Raw genomic sequence first — 19,454 nt, forward strand, 5'->3', positions numbered from 1 at the left:
GGTTTTCCCAAGGTCGCATAGCCTGTTAGAGGTAGATCTAGGATTAGATGTAAAATTCTCTATGCCTTTCCACCCTACACAGCTATTTTCAATTGGGGTCGGATCATTTGCCCTTTATTTCTGGGTGAAATTTCTAGTTGTTGTTTTATAAGCATGTAACTGCCCAGCAAGTTATACCTCTTTGAAAGCAGAGACCAAAGGCATTCAATTTATTTCAGATCAATAATGGTTACCCTTTGATTTTGTGCCAGGTGCTTCCTTGACCCTGGTGCCTCAAAAGTATGAAAGGCATGATCTTTGCCTTGAAGGGTTCCCAGTGGTTGACCCAATGCCCTGCTCCCACAGATACTCCACAACATCTCAAACAGGAACATGCTTGAACATCGTCCTCCTTGCCACCACCCACTGACAAGCACACCGAGACACACACGCATCCCAGATTCTCTGGGGCAGGTGAGTCACCATCACATCATAACTTTCCTGGTTTTTCTGAGCAAAAAAGCGTGTCTTTAACATCTGAGACTAGGAGCTAAAGGCTATTACCACTGTCAGGTTCTGGTTCTGGTGATGTCAGGTAGTATGGACCTGACCTTCTGGCATATGAGCAATTATAAACTTCTGACCTCTCCCTGCTCCCCACCCCACCCCCCAAAATTAATTATTTGGAGGTGCTGGAGAGTGGTCAAAAGCAGGCATCAACTGGACAGTTTGTGTCTTTGAAAGAAGGGAATTATAGTAGTGTGCATGATATGGGGAGGCGAAGATTGAAGCAGACCGCCACAGTCATAGCTCTTTGAAGTATGGAAGACAGAGTTTGGGACTGCTAGAGAGCCCAGAAATTGGAGGAGATTCAATATTATAGGAAGTCAGAGGGAGAGCCTCCAATTCCAGATATGAACTTATTTGAAGCCCAAGTGGTGAGTGTGGGTGGGGAAACCTCAGTGGGCTACAGAAAGCAATCGCTGGAAGGTTGAAGGAATGGAGCGGACTTTTCAACTTCTGCTACCACAGAGAAAATAGAGTTGAGTTTGAGTCAAGGGGACTCAAAGAGATGTTTTCAAAAGGGGATAAAATCCAGTCTTGGTAACATTAAAAGAGAATGTTCAGTGTAAAAGGAAACAGATATTCAAAGAAACAACAACAAAAACATGATCCATAGCCAAAAAAAGAAAAAGCAAGACAAACTGACCCCAATATGACTCAGATGTTGAAATGAACAGATAAATATTCAAAGCAACTTATAACTATATGTTCAAGGAATTGAAAGGATGGTCATCATGAATAGAAGGGCTGTCCTTGGGTTAAGAAAAGTCCGCTAACTAAAGGTTGGCAGTTTGAGTCCACCCAGAGTGGTCTCGGAAGACAGATCTAGTGATTTCTTTTTCTGTTGTTGTTTTGTTTTTTTAGTGATTTCCTTATGAACAATTAGCCATTAAAAACCCTACGGAGCATTGTTCTCTATGACATGTATGGAGTCCCCATGAATTGGAATCAACTCAAAGGTAACTGGTTTGAGTTCTTTTAATCTTGAGAAGCAAAACGATTGATGATCTGAAAAGACCAATTGAAACCTTAAAAAATAACCAAACAGAATTTCTGAAACTGAAAAATATATCCGAAATAGAACATGGAAGCATGCTGGAGAGTAGATTTGGAGAAGTGAAGAAAAGTCAGTAGACTTTTCAAAATAGATCAAAATAGACTTCAAAATAGAGCAATAGAAACCATCTCATTTGGAAAGGGAAAAATACGGCACAAACATGAACAATGCCTCCACAGTTTCTGGGGCAATAACACAGCACTAACACATGTGCTATTAGAGTTCCAAAAAAACATAACAGAAATAATGAGGAAGAGAAGATATTTGAAGAAATAGTGGCTTAAAATTTACCAATTTGGTGAAAACCAAAAATTTATACAACAAAGAAGTTCAGTGAGCCCAAGCAGAATAAATACAAAGAAAACCACACTTACATGCATCACAAACTGCTAACAAATAAAAGTAAAGAGAAAAATCTTCAGAGTCACCAGATGAAACAGACATTATGTCTAGGGCCACAATCCTCCCCTCAGGAGAATTGATGCTGACTTCTTGTCAGAAACAATGGAGCCTCAAAGACAATGGAACATCATTTATAAAGTGCTGAGAGAAAAAATGCCACTTTTAAATTGTGCAAAAATATTATTTTATTCTTCATTCCACTCCTGGTCAGCTTCACTGACTGCCCCACAGCTTGTCTTGAGAGTGCAGGTGTGTGTGTGTGTGTGTGTTCAGCACAATATTTTATCACATGTATGTCTTGTTTTTAGATTTTGGTTTTGTTTTATGAATAAATATTAGTACAGTACATGATTTTGTGTTTGCAGAACTTATAATCTGGTAAAGAGGATCTAGGAAAAGTGAAAATATGTGTTTGGAAGATTTTTTTTTAGCTTAGTGTTTATTGAGGTGCAATGATTCAGTGTGCATTTTTAATATACAACCTAGTGGATTTTTATGTGTGTGTTCTTACGGGTGTTGTTGGATTGGTCTAGTTGGTTCAGACTTGGAACGACGCTTGTACAACAGAGCGTAGCACTGCACAATCCTACAGCATCCTCACCAAAGTGACGATGCTTTGACAGCCACTGTGTCAGTCCACCTTTCAGAGGGACTTCCTTATTGCTACGGACCTTCCATCTCACCGGCATGATATCCTTCTCCAGAGCCCGGCCCCTTGTAATAACATGCCCAAAGTCTATTAAAAACGCCTTACCATCCTTGCTTCCAAGGAACCCAGCTGTACACCCAGGAGATATCTGTTGTTCTTTGGGCAGTCGATGGAATAGTTAATAGGCTTCAGCACACTGTAATTCAAAGGCATCCATTGTTCTTCATTTTTCAGAATTCATCGTACAGCTTGTGCATGCATATGAGGCAACTGAAAGTGACCGTGGCTTAGGTCAGGCACCCCTTTGTCCTCCAAGTGAAATCTTTGCATTTTAACCCTTTACAGAGGTCATGTGTAGCAGATTTACCCAAAGCAATATATCGTTTGATTTATTGACTGCTGCTTCTCTGGACATTGGTCGTGGAGCCAAGTAGCATGAAATCATTGCAATGTCAATATTTCCTGTATTTATCATGACGTTGAAAGAGTTTGCTGGCATGACGCCCTGTGCACCAGGCAGCTAACAGTAAGACCAGGAGTGTCAGACTACCCGAGTCTCCTCAGGAGAAAGATGTGGCTTTCTGTTCCCATAAAGATTTATAGGCTCAGAAACTCAAGGGAAGTCATTCTACCCTGTCCTATTGACTTGATGGCAGTGGGTTGGGTTTGGTTGTTAGCATTATTTTGCTTATTGATCCAGTTGTGCTTGTATGAATACCCTGCAATTACTTATCCATTAACCAATCGATGGGCATTTAGATTTTTCCCAAATAATAAAACCAAAACTAAACCCACTGTTACTGACTCATTGCAAGTCCATATCGGGTTTCCCACAGGGTAAAATCTTAATCGATTGACTGTGAGGATCACTGCACATGTCTCTTTGTGATCATTTATAGTCATATCTCCTAGATACATGCCAGAAATAGAACGATTGGTACACATGACATGTATGTTTAGTTTTAGTAAAAAATGATAAATAATTTTCCAAAGTAGTTGATCCCAATGGAGAGGAACTTAAAGCATTCTCCTTGAAACACAAAACCAGTCTTATTCGATACTGTACTGGAATTCTTAGGCAACAGAGGGAAAGTAAAGGCCCATCCGAAGAAGTAGAACTCTCTTTATTGACAGATAAGATGATCCTATATGTATAGAAAACTCTAAAAACTGTTGGAAATCACTGAAAGATTCAGCAATGAGGCTGGGTACAAGATCAGTATACAAAAATCGGCCACGTTTCTGTATAGTAAAGGAAATCAAGAAAACAATATAATTTTTAATAGCCACCCAAACGATGAAATGCTTAGCAACAAACCTAACCAGATAGAAACAAAAAGGCGTGTATAAAAACAAACAAACTAAGACTCACTCCCAAAAGAGACCTTCATAAATGGAAGAATATACCATGTTCATGGACAGGAAGACTTCATGTTGTGAAAATGTCAACATTACCCAAAGCAATCGATAAACAAAATGCAGTCCTGATCCAGATCACAACATCATTCTTTAAAAATATGAAAAAAATTAATCACCACATTTATATGGAAAGGAAAGAGGACCTGGTTAAGCAAAGCACACCTGAAGCAGAAGAACAAAGTAGGAGGCCTCTCACTTCCTGATCTCAAAATCTACTACCCAGCCACATTAGTCAAAACAACCTGATAATGGTACCTGGATAGATGATGCATGGACCAATGGAACATACTGAGGGGAGAAAATCATTAAGGACCCCGAAGGAACTCTATCCACAAAAGAAATCAATCCACCTACAAACAGCTTATTTTTGACAAGGGGCTGAAACATATTATATGGGGAAGAGAGAGTCTGAATGGTGCTGGGAAAACTGGATTTCCATTTGCAGAAGAATGAAACAGGGGCAATACCTCACCTCACTGAACATACAAAAAAACGAGCACAACATGGATTAAAGACCTGAATGTAACACCCAGAACCATAAAGATCATCAATGAAAAATTAGAAACAAGCTTAGGAGCTCTAATACGTGGCAAAAATACACTATCAAGTGTAATGAAAGACACACACAGTAGAAGACAAAATAAATGACAAGAACCACGTAAAAGCTAGACACTTTTTTGTAACCTAAGAGCAAAAAGAGGATCCACAGATGGAGGGATGAGGCGAAACTTTGGCAACGGCATTTTGGCAAAGGGAGTGATCTAAAAAAGTCTATGAAAAACATCAATATTTAAACAAGAAAGAGGTGAGTAATCTCATCTTTAAATGGGCAGAGGACACGAACAGACAGTGCACCAGGGGAGGCATCAAGGTGGCCAACAAACAGATGAAGAAATGCCGACAATCACTAGCCATCCTGTAAATCAAAACAGCGACGAAAGACCACCTGCCTCCAGCAGCACTGCAAAGTTCTGAAAACAACAGCTGCTGGCAGATGATGGAGAGACTGGGGCCCTCATGACTGATGACGGGCCTGTAAAACCACATCATCATTGTGGAAAGCAATATGGCGCTTCCCATATGCTCCAACAATCCCTATAACTGGTATATATCCCGAATAAGTAAGAGCCAGAGCATGAACAGATATATGCACACCATGCTCTTTGCAGGAGCCCTCGTGGTGTAGTGGTTACAAGTTGGGCTGCGATCCACATGGTCAGCAGTTCAAAACCACCAGCAGCTCTGAGGGAGAAAGAGCCGGGCTTTCTATTCCTGTAAACAATTGCAGTCTGGGAAACCCAGAGGGACTCGCTATGAGTCAGCATCATTTTGGTGGCAGTGAGTTGGGTTTGGTATCGTGCATTGCACTACTGCTCAGAATTACAGAAAGACGGAACCAAACTAAATGCCTATCGGTGGAAATTGGGGCACACTCAGAGTGGAACTCTATGCAGCCCTTAAAGAATAAAGATGAATCTCTGAAACACCTCGGGACCTGGAAGAACCTGGACAACACGGTGCTGAGGGAAATTTGTCAACCACAAAAGGACAACTATTGTATGGGACCACGATCCTAAGAAAAATCGAGGAAAGAGTGTCAAACTAAAAGAGGCAGATGTCGATGGTTCCCAGGACGGGAAGGTCACGGACAAGGAGAGGAGTGTCAACTTGGGTGATGAGAAAGACAATCTCCAGTGAGGGGACATTATGGGGGGAAATGATGCAAACAGGGCACGATATCTGCAGCTTGGGCGAGTTGTTGAATGTAAAGTGGATGATCTGCTCTATAAACCTGCCCCTAATTCACAAAGAAAAGTTCCGAGTTGTGTTTTATTGCAAGATATGAGCGCCCCCCGTTGGCTCTCATCCTTGGCATCTTTTGGTTTTGTCTATCATTTTCATTTAAAACCAACCCTGGTGGATGTAGTGTTAGCTCACGGTCGCTTCAATGTTCATTTCCCCAGTGACTGTTGAGGTTGTAGGCATTGTGTCATCCCAGCACTGGGGCAGACAGTAGGGACTCAGTGTTCATGAAGGATCCTTGGTGGTGCAGTGGTTACACCCTTGGCTACCTGAAAAAAGGTTGGTTCAAGCCCACCGAATGGCTTCAAGGGATAATAAAGGTGTGGAGCTATCCTTCGTAAAGATGACAGCCTAGAACACCCTCTGGGGCAGTTGTTCTCTCATACGCCCTCACTGCGTTTCACCAGCACGGAGCAGACAGGAACCACGTTCCTTACATTCCACTGAATCAACTCGTGGCCACCCTCTTCACCACCCTCTACCCTGGTGCAATCTTGCAGAGAGATGATGAGACAGATGACTGCAGGCTTCAGAATGGAAAATTGGAAGGAAGACACGATTATCCTGTATCATAAGGGCTTGCCTTTCCCGACAGGATTCTCTGTCGACATCTTTCTTCCGAGGGAAGAATTCATCACCACCTCTCCGTGTGATGTGCAGGGCTCACTTAGGACCACGCCTAGAAAATGGCTTTGGAAAGCTAAGTAGCTCTCGGCAGCCATTAAACCAAGATGGTAGGGCAGCAGAGACGAGAACTCAAGCCACCGCACTGAACCCAAACCCAGTGCTCGCACCCTAAGACCCGGAGCCCCACGCAAGCTGCACGTGGGTGTTTACAAGAGACCATCAGCTCTAGGGCCAGGGTTGTAGAGCAGTAGCCTGTTGCCAGGTGGCAGATCCGCGGAAAGCAGCTGCCTTTGCCTTGGGCCTTGGGTTGGAAGAGTGCTTTTCATCCCCACCTAGACATTAATCACTTTGCAAACGGCCAGCCTGTTGCCAGCTGCATTCTTTGACGGCCTGTGTTTTAATAAGGCCTCAGCTCTCCTGGCAGGCTGCAGTACCATGTGTGGATTCATCAGACAGGATTACAGAAGGGGCTTTTCTTTGCTGCACCCCGGCTGGAAGTTTGTGTGCATTTCTGCTCTGACACGGCGTCTCCCAGGAGGCTTTTCCTTCTCTGAGAAGGATGCTACCCACTGAGCTTTTCAGAGAGGGTCAATGAGAAAATGGGTTAATAAAATACATGCGAGAGAAAAAGAAAATAAAATTAGGAGGCTGCTGTTGGGGCTGGGGGCGCTTTGCTGGGGAAAATAGAACAAGATGGGGTTTGGGGTCCTTGTTGTTGTTTTCAGCCCAAAGGACGTTATGCCCGGGACACCACCACTAATCCAATTTTCTTGTGCGAGCAAGTGTTCTACCAACACCTTTAAGCAACAACAACAAAACAAACGCCGTTCTTAAACTGACTACTGGTTGATCTAGGTCACAGATCTATGCTCCCTTTCCCGCCGCCTGTGGATCCCGAAGCAAGGGTAGGTGCGTGCTGTATTTCAGGCTGTTATCCTAATGTTAATGACCCAACTGCCTGTGAGTCTTCTCTGAAAAAAAGACACCCTGGCACCTGAGGAGGGTCATTCAGGTAGTGTGGATACGAAGAGGCAGAGGCCAGCCGGAAGGTCTGGCCTGATTAGAATCAACCTTGTTAGGTGGGACAAGCAGCAGTCAGATTTCTCGGAAACCAAAGGAGGGGGGAGGGGAGACACAGGGAAGCGAAGAAGGGAGGGTTAAGCCCGGGAAGCGTCTCTCCCCAAACTTGCGAGCCGAAAAGGTTTTTGAAGAGTTTCAAGCATGTTTTTCCAAAACGTGAAAAAGAAGAAGAAAGGTTAAATAGAAAAATTGAAGTTTGGCAGGCAGTATTCCCCGAACTCAATGCATTGCTTGTGGTATTTTGAAAGAAAAAAAAAAAAAGAAAAGAATTTTGCTTTGAAAATGCCATACTCCAGAGAGTTCTTCTAAGTTATTTCTAGGGGAGTGGACTCCTGTTTCGTTGAACGGATGATTTGACTGTTCTTTTAAAGCTATTTCAAACTGTTCCAAACAGGCTCTCGCTTTTCTTCTTTATTTTTTTGAAACGCCAGAACACCTACCTTCCACAAGGTTCTAGGAACAGTGGGCAGGAGAGAAGGCATTTCCATTTCAATGGCGCAAATCGTAATTACAGAACTGGGAAGGGGGAGGAAGGCGGCCCTCCTGGTAATCTCCGAAAGCCTGCGGAAGCATCTGCCAGTCGGCCGGCACCTGAAGACTCCCCAGGTGTGAGCCCCGGAGTCCGGCGACTCTCAGACACCTCCACCGAAGCGGGGGGACTTCAGGGAAGGGCCTCCAAAGGACGGCGGGCGCTGCGGTGCCAAGAAAAAGAAGTCTTGCGGCTCTTTCTTCTCCCACCTCACATGGCCCGCCTTCCTCCTTCCCTCGGGGAAGGCTGGGTTTGTTGTCACGTCTCCGTTGGCGTCCGGGGACGAGCCTGGCATCAAGGCATTCGTGTTGGCAGTTCTAATAAGGAGCCTGCCAGAAATTGATGGCACCAGCAGTGGCGAGGCCCTCGGGAGGGAGGGAGGGAGCAGCCTTTTGATAGGGAAGAGGAAGAAGCAAAAACAAAACCCAAAAAACCCCATCTGTATGGAGGGAGACGATGTGGCAGAACATAATCCTAACAGACGGCGAGAAAATGTATTGCCGTCCTTTAGCAACCTTGAGTTTCGACAGCGGCGGCAATGACCTGCTCCTTTCCGAACGGAGTGTGCGCCTTGGGATGTGTCTGCTGCGAGAGACTTTGGAGATGATCGAGTGTGGGCCCCCTCGTTTTACAGAAGAAGAAACTAAGAGACGGTGAATTTAGAGGGCTTGGCCAAGGCTCCACGCCTAAGCCAATGATCAGAATTGTTGGCCTGTCCAACCCGCCTAGATGTCTCCTACAACCCGCATCTCCCCTCTACTCCAGTGGGGCTCCAAAGGAGCACCCAACACACAGTAGGTGTTCAATGCGTGCCGATGGAAATATGCAAGTGGACCACCTCACCCGACAGTCGGCACAGACTTCTTCCCAAGAACCAAGGCTAAGGCAGGTGCGTGAAATAAATAGATCCCAACAAAGTGCACTTAAGTGAATCCTAGCTTCATAGGGGCATCGCTTGCAGGAACATTGGCAGCCTTCTGATGGGCGGATGGGTGGTTGACCTTCTGGTGGATGAATTCACTTGCCTTGGGCAAGGTGGTGGCCTATCCCATCCTCCAAGGTGCCAGTGTTAGTGATAACGTCCTAGTTGGGCATTTTACAAGCTGGAGCTGAGGAGTGGAGCCAGGACCAGGCAGCTGGGCTAGATAGTGACTATTAGATAAGCAGAGCCATTCCATCGGTTTAGACCCAGGTGGGAGGGAAGGTCAAGGGCGTATTGGATGTGCTCAACCTACCAGCTGTGGTAGACTGTTAGCAATTTCAGAACTTGATAGAACTGTGAACCTCCCGGGTCTTCTTCACGTTCATCTTCCCTTTTGTTCATGTTAGGGCCAAAGTTCCTGCCCTCTGACCTTCTTTCTCGTCTCCTCCTTCCGCTGTTGACAACATCTAATAGAATCTAAGACAACCGGTCCTGGTTGTCTCAAGAGGTGCCCTTGCTTGATCGATTGATGGATGACAACTGGCACCTAAATTGGCACCTAAATTGGCACTTCTATTCAATGGCATATGGGTTACAAGCTGGACTGCTAACTTCAAGGTCAGCAGTTCGAAATCCCCTGCTTCTGTTAAGGAGCATGATCAGGCTTTCTGTTCCCATAAGCTTTACAGCCATAGAAACCCATGGGGATCATTTTCAGAATCAACTTGATGGCAGCAAGTTTATTCAACAAAACGGATGCAGGTCTGACTTTAATTCTATTGAAAGGCTCGTACTTTCATAAGACAGAGATACTTGGGGGGGGGGGGGTGAGCAGTTCCAATCAGCCACCTGCACCTTTGGAGAAAGATGAGGCTTTCTGCTCAGTCTGAATTTTGTCCCTTGCCTGAAAACTTTCTTGCAAGAGAGGAATGAAGAGGCTCCTCCCAGATTCTGTGAAGTAATGACACCCAATGCCACCTATCAACGGACCCACACTTCAGCATCCCAACTCCTTCCCCGATGGGCAAGTTCTCTGCAATCAGCTCTCCACTCCCACTGTCCTTAAGGTCCCAGGATACACCGTTCCAGTGGAAAACCCTCACCACCCTGCGTAACCTGAAACTAACAAGATAATGGCCAATAACTGGACCTGTGAGCCACTGGAAGACCTCGTTCTCTCTGGCCTCAGTTCCACACGTGCGGGTACGCTGTTCCATGAGGCTGCTCGTGACCAGTTGTGAGCTCCAGCACGCCTTCCTCGTGGCTTGGCACACTTCCCAGAAATAGCATGTACCCTTTTGAGACTGTAAAACCTGAAACTTTTCCCATCTTTCATAAAAACTCACTTGGATGACAAAAAAGACAGAGATACTTAATTCTCCTGGTTCCTCCAATGACTCCATCCATTCTTTCATGATGCCTGGTAGCAACCACAGCCCTCTAGGGGTGGCACCATGTTTCCGGAAGCTTGCTGGCACCCAGGTGAGCACAGTTCCCATTCTCAGGGGCCTAGGGCACTGCATGAAATCCATCCCTATCTTCTGGTGTCCATCCAGAACTCCTGGGAAGAAGCCACCACGAGAATGCTCCACAGCACTCTGTTGAAAGCGCCACGCCATCCGGACAACCATGAACCTGCGAGACGGGAATTGTCTTCCTTACAGCCCAGGAAATGGCCACTTAGAAGGGTTGGGTAACTTGTCCCAGGAAACCTGTCCTCAGCCTGTATGTGGCATGTTGTATTGGGGTGTCATCGAGATCCCGTGTGACAAACCAGTACTGGTCAGTGGGGTTTTCTAAGCCTGATGGTCGCACAGGGCAGATCACCAGCTCTTTCTCCCCAAGAAGCCAGTGGGTGGCCTTGAACCGCCAACCTTTTGGTTAGCAGTCAAGTGCCTCATTGCATGTGACACAGTGGAGGGTAAGTGGATCTGAATTACCTTGTTGTCTAGGAGGTCTGACGTCCTGTCTTGACTTCCAGAAGACATTCAGGGTGGGAGTCCTCTGCTCCCAGCAGAATACTTCCTCTCTCTCCCTCTCTATCTCTCACACACACACTTACATGCACATACAGACTCCCCTCCCGTGGGAGACTGAACAGCGCAGGGAGGAAGTCCCCCTTTCCTTTGAGGGCTGACTTGGGGCCTGTTTCTGCTTTGAGACCAGGAACAGTGGAAGCTTGTTAAAGAAGACTGTCCCCGGTTTGGGGCCCACTCCTGCCTCCAGCAGAGCCATCTTTAAGAGGAGCCTGTTCCTGACACCTCCTCTCATCACACTCGAAGCCTTCCTCTCTGAAAGCAACATGAAAGGAGAGCTTTTGACTCAGTTGCTAAAGTAAGACTCCTCCCGGGGGCCTGTGGAGCAGCCTCTTGGTAAATTCCGATTTAGCTCCGCTTGGCAATTAACATCCATTCTCTCCTGCTGCAGAAATGTTTGTCACATTTAAAAGAAAAGGGGGAGGAAAAAAAAGAGGAAGAAGCAGGGAGTGGCAGGGAAATAGGGACAGAGCCCAAAGGGAACTATGGGTAAAGGACACTGGAGAATCTAGCCAACGCTGAGGTCAGTCCCTGCTCCTTCTCCTCCCCCCTCTGAAGTTTTCAAGGTCACCAAGCTGGACTCACGGGGCTCTGCCAGCCCAGAGCCATCACCCCACACTGCCCAGCTACATCCAGCGGAATTGCGTATGGGGCCATCCCCAGACCAATCATGAAAGGCAGGCTTGGTGTCACAGCCTCCTTTTATAGGGAGAAAAGAACTTTCTACACAAGCATCCTAGAATAACCCAGGACATTTCAAAGCTCGGCCAGACCTCCATCCTTCCTTCTAGAAACATCCCCAAGCATCTTGCTTTCCAATGTGCCAAGCCTGGAAAAATCCCCAAACATGGACCACATCTGCAAGTGTGGCCCTGAGCTTACAGTTCTTTCTAAACTCAGATGGACGGACAGAGGAGCGGACGGACGGACGGACGGACGAAACCCCTTGTCCCTTCACAGTCCAGGACATCTGAGCAGTTGCCTGTGATGGCCGGGAGATGCAAATGAAACCCTTGGCTTCAAGGAGAAGCCCCTCCAGGGTCTGCATAAATCATATTATAAAGCAGCTTTTATGTATCGAGAATAATTACACTTGATTTAAAGAAGTTTGTTTTCTGTTAAGCTAACTTTAGCGTCGACTTTAATGGGGACCAGATGCCCGCTAGCACCCCTGACTGCCCAGTACCTTTTGCTGGTGGACAAACGTACATGTGGACAGATACGTATCACGTTGAAGGGTAATCATGGCCAGGGACATCCACCACCACTCCTGGATCTGTGACCAAGCTAGATTTCTGGGGCTTCCCATTGGCAGGGCTGAGGGTCACATGCTTACGTTCATCACCCTCACTCCCCCACCCACACACACCCACAAATAAATAAAGCACCCCCCACCTTGCGTGGCACACCCACTCTTGTGAATCCCCTGGTTCCTTGAGAGCCAAGAAATGAGTGACCTTCCAGGATTACACTCCAGAGAGCAGCCTGGGCGAGAGGGATCTGAAGGCCTTCAGGGAAAGTATGAGAAGCATTTTTGCTGGGCTGGCGGGCGCATAAAGACACCGAAAGAAATCCAAACCCCACACAGGGGAAGTATGCAATCAAAAGGCAAGGTGGGGTGCCATGCGCCTCCAGTTGGGGTCTCTGAGCAGTGGTCCTTCTTTCCAGAGCTGGGGCAGGGCAGGGTGAGCTCACAAGGTCTCCCCCAGGAGCTGGAGAATGTGCCACCATCACCTCTTGGGTCCAGGGGGGGCGGGCGGACCAGCTGCCTCCAAGTGGACTGTAATTCCCTGTGGCTCTGTGTGCAGAAGCCCCAACACCCAGCAGGCAAGGGCAGAGCCTTTCGTGTGATGCCAACCCCCACCCAGCCACCCAGCCCCACCCTGCAGACTCCCCCGGGAGACAAGGACAGAGCGCCCACCCCCAGCTTGGTGACACGTTGCAGGAGGAGAGGCTGGCTGGCTGTGGGCTTGCAAACACTGTCAGGGCCGAGCAGATGGAGAAGGGGCCATTCCAGATGTTTCATTTTATTATTTCTTCTTTAATGAGGAAAGGGGGAGTTGGAGCAAGGGCAACATGTGAGCTTTCAAGTCTTCCCGGGACTCTGTGTGTGTGTGTGTGTGTGTGTGTGTGTGTGTGTGTGTGTGTGTGTGTGTGTGTCCCAGAGGGGTGGGCTGCCAGGTGGAGGGGCTGTCTCTGCCAATGGCCCATTGGGAAGCACTGGGCTGCGCCCTGTTACCGAGAGCGCCCCTCCGTTCCAGCACAATTGGGAACCGGCAGAGACAGGCTCTTCCCCTGGTGTTTTCATCTTTCCTGTGTAGACAAGCGTTTCAAATGGGATTAAATGAAAGGAGAAATGAAACACACATTTCCAACATTCGTTAGCAAACGCCCCCCCTCCCGCCCCGCTATTTCTCTCTTTCTACCTCTCTCTCTCCTATCTCATCTCCCATCCCCCTTCCCCCTCTCATTCACACCTCTCCTTCCCACTTCACTTCCTCACTCCTCCTCCCTCGATCTCTCTCCTCTCTTCTCCCAATTTCATCCCCACCCTCCTCTCTACCCCCTCCTTCCTGATCTCTCTCTCCCCTCTCCCCTCCATCACATCTCTCTCCTTGCACCCTCCCTTCTATCTCTCCTCGCCCTACCCCTCACCTCTTTCTTCTCTCACCCACATCTGCATCCCCTCTCCCCCCAGCTCCTGCCTTTCCATCTTAGCTCGCCCTCAAATGGGAGAGATGGGCAGCTTAAAGAGCAGCTGCCTCCAGTATCCCAGAAAGACTTTTTTTTAACCCAAAACAACCGCGAGTGGCTGAGGTGCTTCTTCTGGATGCTGAGGGTCCCATGGACTGGCTGGCTGGCAAGGCCAGGACGAAAGACCCCTTCTCCAACCACCTCTCTGGAAGACCGATCTCTTTAGCAAGCCATTTCCTGGACTATGAATGGCTGGTCCCCTTCCCCCTGTGATAGTGTCCTGCACCAGGTCAGACATCAAAGCCCTAATTAAAACCATTCTTTAATTGTATCTTTTTGGTTCAGTACTTTCCCTTCCCCTTTGATGAGGGCTGCCCCTCTCTTGTCACCCCCAAATGAGGGCTTTCTCTTTATTTTCCAGAGAATCTGAAAACTGCTCACTGGCTTGTTGTTGGGGGTGGGGGAGGCTTTGGAGAAGGTGGGGGGATCCCCTGCCTTCTTTTCTTTCTTCAAGTTGGGGACCATCCACTCTGCCCCATCCCCCACTCTCCCCCAATCCAGCAGACTTTAAAAGGGATCTTCACACCTTTCCCTCTCCCGGCGGCCCTTCTATTCTTACACAGTTTCCACTGATGATTGTCCTGAAATTCCTGGGTCCAGTCATAGATAAAAGGGTAATGACTTCAAAGGGAAGAGTTAAGCGTTTAACCCCAAGCTAAGAGAGTGGACAACTAGGTAATTGCGGGTAATAACCCATCACAGACTTGCTTTCAAAGGATGGCGGGCCGCTGGACTCTCAGGTGGCTTTAATTTTATTAACATTTGTAGCTGCTCGCTGGAGAAGACGGGCTGGAGTCGTTAGGGCTTCAAAGCTGCAGGTACCACTCCGCCAGGCCGGGAGCCTGACTTCAATTTGGGCCTTAGCAGCCCCCTCACACGATGGCATCTATTGTTGCTAGCCCCGAGATGCCCGGGGAGGTGGGGAGATCAAAGGTCCCACTGGGCCCACCTCTCAAGAATTCCAATCACAAGATGTTGGAAATGGACCAGAAGCCGTCCTTGGGGTCCAAGCCCCCACGCCAGGTGCAGTTGCACCCAGTCTACCCCCACACTGGTCTTGAGGGCAGCTTGGACCTTCAGGGGAAATCCCTGGAAGTGGACTCCTCACCACCACCACCTTCCCAGCCTCTCTCAACTCGACCTGCATGTTCTGAAGTGGCCCTGGCACCCACCAGAGCTTCAGGCCACTGTCTTGTCTTAGGGATGGGAGTTTGAAAGGGATAGTGCCAGGCCCCCAAAGGGCTCGCTACTGGGTACAGCAGACCTCCAACAGACCTTGTTACTCCCGCTAAGATGGAGAGGCAGACCAGCTCCAACTAGAAAGGGGGAAGGGGTGGAGACCCAACACTTAGGGCAGACACCTGCCACCTCCCTGGAGCAAGTCCCCTCGTGCTTGCCAGTTGCCCCAGAGAGAGAGGGGCCTCCTTGGTGGTCAGTGTCACCCCCCTGGCCCCCCATTGATGGTGCAATGAGCTCCATGCACGCCCCCCACCCACCCCGTTCTCATCTCCCGGGTGGAGGGGAGGCGCCAGGCCGCAGACAGCTTCCAGGTCACTGGAACTGCAGGCCCTCCTAGCTCAGGGCTCCACGGCTCCCGGTTGTCCTTTTGGCTGTTCGGAGCTTAACAAAAGGCCTTTGAAATGGATCGACACTTGCACCGCGGGCAGTAAGCACCAGCCAGCCGCTCTGGCGGCCTGGGGCTGGGCTCTCCCACCGCATTCTTGGGCCCATCGTCCCCTCAGGAGGCATCTGGGGACTGGTGACATCACTGGAATGAATCCCTTCCCCACCTAGCCTTTCCCCTTCAGAACCCCTTCAGACAGCCCCCTGAGACCCGGAAAGATGTGGGGAGTCAGCCTCAGGCCACCCCATGGCCAGCCCTATGCTTGTCACAGAACACACACGTTCCCAGTGAGCTCCCAGGCCTCTGCCACCACTCAGGGGAGTGAGCCCCCCCCATCCCAGGCAGGCCCCAGGAGACCCTCCTGATGGCCTGGGCCCAGCTTCCTGCAGCCCTCACTTCCGCTTCTGGTAGAATCCCCAAGTATAAATGGCCACTAACCAAGCAATAGTGTGTTCTGTATCAACTCAGCCCGCAGTCTCAACTCCCAGAGTGGAATTTCATACTTGGGCCTCAGCGGGAGTATCTGGGGCTGGCAGGAGAGAGCTAGGGGTACAGCTGGCACTTATGCCACCATGCCCCTGGTGCAGATCCACAGGGCACAGTGAGGCTCTTGGGCGCCCAGGAGTGGGATGAGAGAAGAGGGACAACTGTGGTCCAGGAGCCAGCTGGCCCCTGGTTGGCTTGATGAGCTCTTTTGAACACCTGTGATAGAATCAGATCAAACTTTACTTCCAGGTCTTTCCCCCTCATTTTTTTTGGGGGGGGGGGCAGGTAAAGCTTACAAGAGAACATTTTGAGAACTGTGACTGAATCACTGAGATCACAGAGTGTCCCCGACTAAGGATCTGTCCCATAGGACTGTGTGCACCCAGAGTCTTCCAGGTCACGTGCCAGGCATGCACCCTTTGACTAATGGCAGCGGGGGAGGCTTGGTTGGTTCTCAGCAGGTGGTTTGTTCTTGGAGAAGAATGACTTTCGGTGTCTCTGTGTTCCTGAAGGTAGATCCCATAGGTTGCAGTGACATGGTTCTTTGAAGAATCCGATCCAGGGTTAAAAAAAAAGAAGTCCTGCTGGTTTAACACAGCCCGCAGCCCACCAGAGAGATGTCAGGCCTGGCCGCCTCCCTGCTTACCTGCATGTGAGCCTCCTGGACTCTCTTCCAGACCCTGGCCCAGGTCAGGGTCAGGGTCAGGGTCAGGGTCCCTGGCGCCAGGGCAGAACTAGGCTGTGTGTAACCAGATGCCGGAGCCTGAGTAGCATCCCCCTTTTGATTTTCACGATGCTGAAACCCAGATGTCTTGGTTTAGCCCCACGTGTGGTGCATGGAGGGAGCCCAGACTTTGCAGTCAGACAGACCTGGGTTCAAATTCAGATGCCACCATTTCCTGGCCAGCTCAGTGGCAACCGGTCCCCTCCAGTGGTGTGTGCTGAAATGTGGTCCCCCTTTTGCTACTGGGGGTCCAGGGAACCAACTGGCAGGGGCCGCACACAGTCTGGGAAGAGCAATGGGGTGCCCCATGGCCCTCACACAGCTCTGGTCTAGATGAGTGTTCCCCAGAATGGGCAACGCCACTCCCTGGCACACGTTGGAGCGACCCAGGGAGCCATGCAAAGCAGGCACCTCCATCCTGCCCTGGCATATGGACTACAGTATCTAATTTTGCGCAGGGAGCGACTGCTTTCTGAAAGGGGGCTGGCGGCTAAGCAAGTTTGAGAACCTTTGGAGAGGCATAGGTGGAAGGAGGCTTTGAAGCCTGGGTGACCCGGCAACCTGTGGATCCCCTCAATCACACCTCTGTCTCCCCTCCCCCAGTGAAATCAGGCACACACTCTGACAAGGAAGTTTGCAGCACTTTAAGTCCTCATTTCCACCTCTTTGCCAAAGAAAGAATAATAATTGAGGGCAAGGAGATCTTGTCAATGGCTCCAGCAACGCCCCCCCCACACCCCCACCTTCCGCTGTTAAGCTGGCTCCTCCTCCCAGCAAGCTTAAAGGGAAGAGCTGACCTGTCCCATAGGGCTCAGAGGCTGTCAATCCTTTATGGAAGCAGACTGCCAAGTCTCTCCCCATCAAAGCAGTTGGTGGGTTCGAACTGCCCACCTTTCAGTTAGCAGTCAAACGCTTAACCCACCGCGCCACTTAGGGTCTTAGTTCTTGCGGCAGACCACGGAATATTCCGTTTTCTTCACCAACGTCCTAATCCAAAGGCTCTGATCCTTGGGTTTTCTGTATTCATTGTCCAGGTTCCACACGCACGACGTGATTTTAGGTACCAGAGCTTGGGTCAGGCACGGCTTCGTCTGCAAAGTGACGTCTTTGTTTGGGGATATGCAAAGGAAGCCTTTTGCAAACGATTTGCCCAGTGCAATAGGGCATCTGATTCCTTGATTGCTGCTTCCCTGGGCAGGCCTGGTGGATCCACGTGAAATGGAATCCTTGACAACATCCGTCTTTTCTCCCTCATCATGACACTGCCTACTGGCCTGGGTGTGAGAATGCTTTGTTTTCTCTGCTTGAATGGTAAGCCATACTGCAGGCTGCACTCTGCATCGGCAAGTGCGTCCGGCAGGTCCCCTTGACGTTCAGCAAGCAAGGTTGTGTCATATGCATATCGAAGGCTGTTAATGAGTCTCTGTCCTTCATCTAGTCCAGCTGCCCGACTTATTGGCTCAGCATACAAATGGAGTAAGTCTGGTGAAAGAACACCTCCAGCCCGATACACACCTTTTCTGATTATAAACCATGCATTACCCCCTTGTTCTGTTCTTGCGCAATTCCACACGAGCACAATGAAGTGTTCTGGAAGTCCCATTCCTTACCAGGCTGCCTATAGATCCATAATTTGTCGACTGCCTTCACATTCTCAAGAAAGCACAAGTAAACATCTTTCTGGTGGTCTGTACTCTCAGCCAAGCTACTTCTAATATTAGCAATGACTCCTTCATCCAATGTCCTCTTCTGACTCTGGCTTGGATTTCTGGTAGTCCCTTGTCAATGTATTACAGCAACCATTTAAATGTCATTTGTTATATTCAGCAAAATTTTACTTGTGGGTGATATTAATGGTATTGTTCCGTAATTTCTGCACCACCTTGTCTGCAATGGATACGGATCTGAATCTCGATTGGCAGGGAGCTGTCTTCCAAATTTCTCGACAGAAACAAATAAATGCTTCCAACCTTGTATCTGCTTATCGAAACATCTCAATTGGCTGTCTGTCCGTTCCTGGGGTCTTGCTTTATATACCAATGCCTTCAGTGTGGCGGGGACTACTTCCTTCGGGACCATTGGTTCTCGAGATAGCTGAACATCAAGCATACTTTTTATTACAGTGCCTTTGTGTATTCCCTCCCTCTTTTGATGCTTCCAGTGTCTTTCATTATTTTGCCCATTGAATCTTCAATATCACAATTCAAGGCTTGAGTTCCCTTCAGGTCTTTCAGCTTGAGAGGTGCTGAGCATGCCCATCTAGTTTGGTTTCCTAGCTCTGGGTCTTTGCACACTTCATTCCAATACCCTGGCTTTGTTTTCTCATGCTTTGAAATCTGTTCAGTTCTTTTACTTCCCCATTTCTTTGAACTACTCCTCGTTCAAACGCATGTCTCAGAGTCTCTTCGAACATCCATTTCCGTCTGTTCTTCATTTCCTGTCTTCTTAATGAACTTTTGCTTTCTTCAAGTATGATGTGTTTGACGTCATCTCTTGGGTCATCTGGTCTTCAGTCAACAGTGTTCACTGTATCAGAGCTTTAAATTCAGGTGGGATCTCCTTAAGGTCATACTTGGCTCTTGTGGGCTTGTTTTCATTTGCTTCAGCATTGACTTGAACTTGCATATGAGCAGCTGATGATCTGTTCTGTAGTTGGCCCTTGACCTTGTTCTGATGATGATATTGAGTAAACTTTTCTGGTGTGTGATATTGTTTAACAACTTCCCCATCACCTTTATTGGAATGGATACAATATGGATACAAGTTATCCCTGTCACCTTTTTTGGGAATGGATACAAA

Source organism: Tenrec ecaudatus, chromosome 10 (assembly GCF_050624435.1).
Source record: "Tenrec ecaudatus isolate mTenEca1 chromosome 10, mTenEca1.hap1, whole genome shotgun sequence".
In the NCBI taxonomy this organism is placed as follows: domain Eukaryota; kingdom Metazoa; phylum Chordata; class Mammalia; order Afrosoricida; family Tenrecidae; genus Tenrec; species Tenrec ecaudatus.